Genomic DNA, 9,379 nt, shown 5'->3' with positions numbered 1-9,379 from the left:
AAGGAGGATCGTCTTATATATATTTTACATCTGAAGCTTTTACCCAGCTGTTGAATTTTTCAGGCCAGTTCTTCCACTGGACAAAGACTTGTCTCTCTCCTTTAACGGCGCGTTCCTTGAGAACGAGTTGTACTTTTTGTAATTCTTGATCATAAAATGACCCCTGGATGGGTTTGCCATCGAAATCTTTCAATTTATACACAGGCGGGTTGCGATGAATACATTCAGTTATTGTAAATATCTCATCTGTAAAACTCTGCTCGTACTTTTTGTCAAATACACCTCGTAGTTTTGATATCCTAACATGATCGCCCTCCATAAATTTGGCTTCTGCCGACCTTTTGACGGTCTAATGTAAAGATTGTCAAACACCAATCTAAAGAAATTTCGACAGGAGGCAAAATTTATTTACTTACTTCCATCGGTGTCATTTTTATACGACTGTGATAGCTGTGATTATAACTCTTTACTAGATCCTGTAAAACCTCGATGTAACGTTTGTGTAATGTAATGTTTTTAGCTGTAAAATATCTCCACATCAGATTTTTAAGAGTGCGGTTAAATCTCTTTACCACAGGGGCCTTAACGTCACTCGCTGTTGAAAAATTTCCATCAAAGCCCGGAAACTCTTCTTAAAAAAATTATTTACCGTCATCCGTCTGTAGCTTTGCAGGCGTCTCGCTCTCCTCCAGCACTGATTCGAACGCCTTCACTGTCTCAATCGCAGTCTTTCTTTTTAAAACGCGTACATAGGCCTTTTTTGAAAATACATCGATAACGGTCAACAAGTAATTTTGATCGTCGTTATATCTAGCCAATGCCTGCATGTCTTCTGTTCATCACTTTTATGGACAGAATTTCTAGGCGTAGCCAGGGGTTGGAGGGGATCCGGTTCGGGAACCACAGAATTTCATCTCTGCTATTTGCGGACGATGTTGTTCTGCTGGCCTCATCGGACCGGGACCTTCAGCATGCACTGGGGGGGTTTGCAGCCGAGTGTGAAGCGGCCGGGATGAGGATCAGGACCTCCAAGTCTGAGGCCATGGTTCTCGACCGGAATAAGGTGGTTTGCTTTCTCCGGGTCGGTGGAGAGTTCTTGCCCCAAGTGGTGGAATTTAAGTATCTCGGGGTCTTGTTCTCGAGTGAGGCAAAAGGGGAGCGTGAGATTGATAAACGGGTCGGTGCAGCGGCAGCAGTGATGCGGTCGCTGTATCGGACCGTCGTGGTGAAGAGGGAGCTGAGTCGCAAGAGGAAGCTCTCGATTTACCGATCGATCTACGTTCCCACCCTCATCTATGGTCACAAGCTTTGGGTAATGACCGAAAGGATGAGATCGCGGATACAACCGGCTGAAATGAGTTTCCTCCGCCCGGTGGCTGGGCGCACCCTTAGAGATAGGGTGAGGAGTTCGGTCATCCGGGAGGAGCTCGGGGTGGAGCCGCTGCTCCTCCACATCGAGAGGAACCAGTTGAGGTGGCTCGGGCATCTGATCCTGGACGCTTCCCTGGGGAGGTGTTCGGGGCATGTCCTACCGGGAGACGAAGGCGATCCACCCCTCCATAGCTCCCGGGGTGAAGAGGATTGTAATAAACTCTTTTAATGATGTGTTTCACCGACATGTTAAACGAGAAATGAATGAGCTGAGATCCGAATATGCTTCTTAATGTTTTTTATTCAACAGGTTATGTCAGCATTCGAACGTAATGCTATACGAAGATATAAGATATAAAAAGATATTAAATATATATACATATATACACATAAAAAATATGTATATATATATATATATATATATATTCTTGCATTTCACAAAACAGGTACTTGTTTTACTGTCAGATCTGGCATCTTTTCCGTTTCTTCACAACTGTATCCAATGCATCCATTGCAGATTGGTTGGGTGATGTGAGCTTGACCTTTTCAATGACGGCAGTTGCTGGGCATCGAGGTGGCCTGGCTCGACTCTGCAGCTTGGTAGTGACAAGTGCTTTGCCAAGTTCTTCCAGGAAAAGCCGACGTATATATATATATATATATATATATATATATATATATATATATATATATATATATATATATATATATATATATATATATATATATATATATATATATATATATATATATATATATATATATATATATATATATATATATATATATACACACAGGGTGATATTTATACAGCTGTCCAAACCCCTCCCTTCGTTATTTTCCTTCCAGTTATAAAACAAGGTAGGATAGGGTTAATTATTCCCCTTCCTGTCATAAAACAAGCGGGGTGGTTACTATTTTAATTTCCTTTTGACATAAAAAAGGGAGAGGGGTATTATTTTAATTACTTTTTGACATAAAAAGGGGGAGGGGTTGTTATTTTAATTTCTTTTTTATATAAAAAAGGGGCGGGAGGGGTTTTATTACCTCCGGGGGACCATAAAGCAATACAGGTTTGACATTTTGGTGTATGCTTCTACTCTCTCACACCCTTATTTTACAAACCCAGGTCGGTTTCATTTGCCATTAAAAGAAAAGTGGAAATGGAACTTCAAAGTCTCCACGACCGAACAGCATCCGATTCCAAGAATGGAGGATATGATGTCAAGCCTGGCAGGGGGACAGAAGTTCACAAAACTCAATATGAGCCATGCATATCAGCAAATAGTCCTTGAAGAGGAATCAAGGAAGTTTGTGAGTGTCAGCACTCACAAAGGTCTTTTTACATATACACGTCTGCCTTTTGGAGTAAACTCCAGTCCTGCTATTTTCCAACGCACCATGGAGAATGTACTTCAAGGTATGGCAAATGTGGCAGTGTATTTAGAGGACATTATATTGAGAGGAAGAGATGACAGCATCTGCAAACACTCAACGAAGTGCTGCAGAGGTTGGAGGATAAAGGGCTGTGGTTGAAACGGAGCAAGCGTCAGTTCATGGAAAACAAAGTAACATTCTTGAGTAATCAAGTGGATAGGACAGGCCTGCATCCAATGTCAGCGAAGGTCAAAGCAGTCCAGGATGCTCTGGTACCATATCTGCCCCATTTTTCAATGTTCATCTTGTTCAATGCTCTCCACATAATGGACAGAATGTAACAGCTGTTCAGCTTTCTATTCTGCAGTTCATCTCCAAGGCGATAGGATGTAAATGTAAATGTGACGTCACGTGATTTTATGACATTGCAGCCCTTTATTCATCTCCAGCACCACACGCATCCCCTGATTCTTCTCGGCTGCTCCTCCAGGTAGCTTTCCACTGTATACGTGCATATTCCCGGCATAGCTAGATTTTGCTTCACAGGCCACCCATATTTTGATGCCATACTTGGCGGGCTTGTTAGGCATGTACTGTAAACCTTCTGGAGCTCATTTTTGGTGTGTTTGTCAAAGAGACTACATGAGAACACTGACAAGAACAAGGGAGAGAAAGTTTCCCCTCTACACACAGCTGGGTCTGAATGGCTATTCAGACAATCAAATCAATCAAAATACACATAGCTGGGCAGTCTAAATAGGTATATCAGAGAGACATGTTTATTTTGGGTCTGAACAGCCACTTACCCACATTAAAGAATCCGGGTCAAAATGACCTGCAACATCATCTTTGTGTACCAACTCTGTACAGACATGCCACTTGACATCAAATTGTCCAGATTTTACACATCTGTTCATGACCCTTAATGAGGAAAAGTCACAAAATTTCATGAAGAAAAAGTCAGGATAACCACTACTTTTATGAACACAAAAACGGATATGGGTCAAATTGACCCTAAGCATAATACGAGGGTTAAAGCTTTTCTAGGTTTGCTAAACTTTTATAACAAATTCTTGCCGAACTTGTCTACTGTGCCGGCTCCATTACACAAGTTACTGAGGAAAGATGAGAAATGGAGGTGGGCGGTTGAGCAAGAAGAGGCTTTTAAGCAGGCAAAGAAGTTACTACAATGCAGTCAAGTGTTGGTTCATTACGATGAACAAAAACAACTGGTACTGTCATGTGATACCTCACCTTATGGGGTGGGGGCAGTCTTGGCACACAGACTGGAAGGGGGAGCAGAAAACTCATGGGAGGCACAGCTTTTCCTTCATGAAACAGACTGAATAAGGGCTTATGGTCTGTGTACAAATCACAAATTTAAGTCCACACAAATATTTGTGAAAGTACTGCACCCCAAAAATAACTGCTAAGCCCTCTTTATCCAACTGCAAATAGTTTTTTTCTGCTGCTGTGAGTGTGTGTGACGCATGAGTTCTCAGAGGATCATGAGATGGGCTATTCTGTTAAGAGCATATGAATATGCCATGGTGTACCGACGTGGACAGGACAATGCAAACGCAGATGCTCTCAGTAGACTTCCACTTCCAGAGAAACTTGGGCATCCAGACTCAGAAGACCAGGTATTATTGGTAGAGCAGGATCAGAGTTCAGTGGTCAACTCGGAAGAGCTTTGTAGGTGGACCAGTAAAGACCCCGTACTCGCCCGAGAGAATAAATACATACTCAGAGGGTGGCCCTGTAACCTGGATGTTGCTTTCAGTCCATACACTATGAAGCAACAGGAGCTGAGTGTACAAGATGGGTGTGTACTGTGGGTGTGCCGTGTGGTGATTCGGGAAAAAGGATGTGGTCTTACGTGGAAGCAGCATCAATTGCACCCTGAAATGAGTTAAATGAAGGGTTTGGCTCGTAGCTATATGTGGTGGCCTAATATAGACAATGATATTGAAAGTTCGGTCAAATCGTGTTCCACTTGTCAGGAACACCAGAACGCTTCGGCCTGTGCACCGCTACACCCGTGGGAGTGACCTGACCAACGGTGACGACGACTTTATGTTGATTATGCTGGGCCGTTCATGGGAAAGATGTTCTTGGTGGTGATTGATGCACATTCAAAGTGGTTGGAGGTCTACCCTGTTTCGACAGTAGAGTTTTATTCAGTTATCGGATAACTTCATAGTCAACAACAGGACTGTCTCCTGCAGAAATGTTGATGGGGAGGAAGTTGAGGTGCATGTTGGATCTGCTACACCCAAATTTGAAGAAGAAAGTGGAACTGAAACAGTCAAACCAGAAAGTTCAGCATGATCAACATGCTCGGTACAGAAGTTTTCAGAATAGGCGACCAGGCCCGGAAGAGCGCTCGAGGCCGAGGCGCTGGAAGGAGCGAATTCAATACGAATAATAATAAAAAAAAAGTCAGCCAACTACCCCGGGAGAAGCTGCTGCCGATGATCGTCCACGCACAGAGCGGCACAAGCGCTGAGTCTCCTGCTGTTAAATCCACTCCTGCGGTGATGCGACAAGTCTCTGCCGTCACTGCGATGAGACCTCAGTCCTGCCTGAAGTTTCCGTGGTCCAGATGAGCCGCTCCACACCCCTTCAAGTCTCAAGCTTCTTCTCTTGATGTGCCAGATGCGCCGGCTCCAGCTGTAATTTCACAATTACAGAGTCACTCATTCACGCCTCTGTAATTTCACAATCACATTTTGCGGAGTGCCCTGGCACTTCCAGTGAAGTAGAAAGGCTGGTGTAATATTCCTGGAATATGTTTGTGTCCAGCTGTCCGTGGAGCCTGCCTCCCTCGCAAACAGTCCTTTAGCACGGGGCAGAAATTTTGAGCGGACCTCCAATCCTGGGGCGTCCCCCCAAAGCATGGCTACTTCAAGGCTAGCAGGCAGTCCTCTGCCCCCCTAAGTGCAGTTCACTATTCGAAATGCTAAAGCACCCGCAACACTCAAAGCAAATAATGCCAAATGGGTGTGGACTGCCGTCTGTTGGGTAAACATCCACTGCTAGTCTCATTCAATCCAGACTATTTCCCGGCGCAGTTCTGACACTCTACTGGCACGAGGACCGCACGTGGTCAGGTACGGAGCTTAATAGGTGGAGGGTTTGGATTTGTGGCGCAGCGTTCCCTCTCACTCAGCGGTCATGCGCGATGCCCTCGCACCTGGAGCTTGACCTCCCCCTTGAGGAGTGACCATCCCACCCGGCGCTGACAGAGCCGCCATCGCGCAGTAGAATGGTGTCTGCACTGTCGGCAACCGGCTCATAGCGCTTGAGAACATCATTGCGCTCTTTATGAGCTCCGTGGACTCCCACAGAGATTTTGGAGACACAATAATCCGTGGTGCTCTGCTCGCGGCGCCTCCTCCACACACAGCCGCCGCCTGGGGGGAACAGCCGTATAATAGCCGAGCTGATCATCGCCACTCCTCTTGGAGAGACCAGTCGTCTGCTCTCACCTCTGCTCCCTCCAAAAGCGTAGGAAGAACTTTGTATCTAAAAGTATGCATCTAAACCTAGTCTAACTTGGAAAAAAAATAAGATGCATTACTTTGGTATCGGGTCTGTTTCTTCTATGCCCAAAATTAGGGTTTATCATCCGCCAAGTTCTCTTCCGGTTCCAGTCAGTCCGAACTCCGGCTTCAAAATTTTTTTTTTTGTTTGACATCGTCTCAGGAGACCGAGCAGTATAGTAACGGTCTCTGCCTCCTTATACCTGATGCCAGAACTGTCCCTGGGGAAGTTTATGGAGCCAAGACGTTATGTTTTTCCTCAGTTTCGCCACAATAAGAAGCATAGGCGTCAAATAACTCTTTGCCGTCTCTCAACAGATCCCGGTTCCAGCCAAAAGTCAGGGGAGTTTCAATTCTGCCATTAACTCTTCTGATTACTCAGACTCGCCAGTTTTTAGCAGGGGTCGCCACAGGACCGCGAAAGCCACCACTTCAGAGGATCACTCAGTAGGAACTGCGTGCCAGACCTGCTCTGTTCTCAGCTCCCTCGTGTGATGTCTGAAGCGATGTCTGTCTGTGATTCTGTTCAGAGGCAAGCAGGACATCGTCATCTACAGAGTCATCTCTTTCTGAGGCTGATTGGGCCGGTCCCTCGGGTCTCCATCTTAGGAGAATCTTGATCAGATCTTGATCTTTGTACACTGCAAGTTTGGGGAACCGAATTCCTCTGACGGCTCAGCTGACAAAAGCGAGTGTGTTTTTGAAGAACCAGCGGGACTTGAAGTTCCCAGAGGAGTGGGCGCTGAGCACCGATGACCCTTTCGTCCTAGACCCGCCCCGGAGTCCGGGTCCGCTCCTGTGCTCAAGGCTCCTATCTTGAAAGAGTATCTTCCGAATTGAAAGAGCCTGTCTCCTCACCTGCCCATATGGATCGAGAAAATACACGGTCATTGAAACGGCCTTCAGTTACACAGTCAACCCCCAGGTTCTGCGTCACCACATGGACCTGAGTGAACTCAGAGAACCAGCGGTCAAGTCTGATGGAGGAGGACAGCGCTCTCCTGACAAAGCAAATAATTGAGCTACTGCCAAAGCAATCCTCCTACACTGGATTTTACTCCAGATACTTTCTGGAACCCAAGAAGACAGGAGAGTGGAGACCTGTTCTGAATCTCAGTCGCCTCAACCAATTCATGACCAGACAGCGGTTCCGGACTACCAGCAGACTCCTGGAGTGTGAGAGTGGATGACCTCCATAGATCTTGCAGAGGCCTACTTCCAAAACACGGTCTCTAGTGTCTAGTGCCTCGTTTTTTCACCAAGTGCGTGGAGGAGTGGCTCGAACCACTAAGAAGACAGGGTCTGCGGATTCTGACGTACTTGGACTACTGGTTGATTGAGTCCAAACAGGATTCATGAGCGCCCACCAGCTTAGCTTAAGGGGTGTTCCTCGTAGCTGCAGAACAAATTCAATGTCTCCGAAGGGGTTTCAGAGAGTTATCAACATTTTTATGTTTGTTGGTCTGAAAGGTACAGGTCCCGCGGACTGAAAACACGTTTTCTGCACTGTTTAATCTCTGCTCAGGGCTGTCTCAGAACATGAAAATTTCGCCTGGCACGATAGCTGAAGCGGTCATTCTAGTAGGTGCTGAACTAATTCAACATTTCTGAAGTGGTTGCAGAGTGATAACATTTTTATGTTTGTCAATTCTGAAAACCACTGTCACTCGGGTGAAAACCTGTTTTTCTGAACAGTTCACTCACTGCTCAGAATAGTGCCAGAACATGAAAATATCAGCTGCAACTGTTGGAAAAAGAGTCTTTCGAGTATATTCGGCACTAAATCCACTTTTTTGGACTATTTTCAGGGTGGAATCAACAATTTTTATTCTTCCTGGTCAGAAACCGAACCTCTCTCGGCCTGAAAACGCATTTTTGCACTGTTCACTCACTGCTCAGCGATGCCTCAGAACATGAAAATTTCACCTGACACTGTAGCAGAAGCTGTCTTTCTAGCAGCAGCAGAACTAATTCAACCTCTCTGTGTGGTTTCAGAGAGTTATCAGGATTTTAATGCTTGTTCGTCTGAAAACCACCTTTTTGTGGCCTGAATACGTGTTTTCTGCTCGGTTCACTTACTGCTTAGGCGGGACTCAGAACATGAAAATGTCACCTCAAACTATAGCAGAAGTGGTATTTCTAGTAGTTGCAGAATTTAATCACGATGTCTGAAGTGGCTTCAGAGGTAAGTACATTTTTATGTTTGTAAAAATGTAATTACCACAGTCACTTGCGCTGAAAATGCGTTTTCTGCACTGTTCACTCACTGCTAAGGACTGAGTCAGAACATAAAAATTTCACCTGCTACTAAAGCAGACCGGGGTCTTATTAGTAGGTGCCGATCTAATTCAACATGTTAAAATGTTGACTCGTTCCTGCCTCCTGTGACTTTCACCACTGCACTTGGGTCCTGCTCCACGTCTTGACCCGTGACAGTCAGAAGTGGTTTCAAAGATGTAACAAAATCTTTATCTTTTTCGGTGTGAAACGCAGCTTCTCTCGGGCAGAAAACGCATTTTTTGCGCTGTTCACTCACTGATCAGAAAAGCCTCGGAACTTGACAATATCACCTGCAACTATAGGCAAAACGTTTTTAGAGGGTTATCAACTATTGTATTTTTGACAGTCTGAAACCAAGCTTCTCTCAGGCTGAAAATGCATATTCTGCACTGTTCACTGACTGATCAGAATAATCTCAGAACATAAAAATATCACCTGCCTCTATTCCAGAAGGGGTCTTTCTCATAGCTGCAGAACGAATTCAACCTGTCAGAAGAGTTATCAACATTTTTATGTTTGTCGGACAAAAAAACACAATCCCTCGGGCTGAAAACGCGTTTTCTGCACTGTTCACTCACTGCTCAGCGATGCCTCAGAACATGAAAGTTTCGCCTGCAACTACAGAAAAAACACTCTTTCGACTATATTCAACACTAATCCCATACGAATAGGGCGCTGCGACTGGCCTACAAGCAGCCGTTCCACATTTCCTGCTTCCAAGCCATGGGATGAGTTTGACGAGAGCCACGTGCTGCTATGAGGTGGATCTGGAGACTCTGTTCCCAGAGTTGGCTGAGTTCCGTGTG

The sequence above is a fragment of the Synchiropus splendidus genome, chromosome 3, assembly GCF_027744825.2.
Source record: "Synchiropus splendidus isolate RoL2022-P1 chromosome 3, RoL_Sspl_1.0, whole genome shotgun sequence".
NCBI lineage: Eukaryota > Metazoa > Chordata > Actinopteri > Syngnathiformes > Callionymidae > Synchiropus > Synchiropus splendidus.
Note: the sequence above shows the minus strand (reverse complement) of the source record.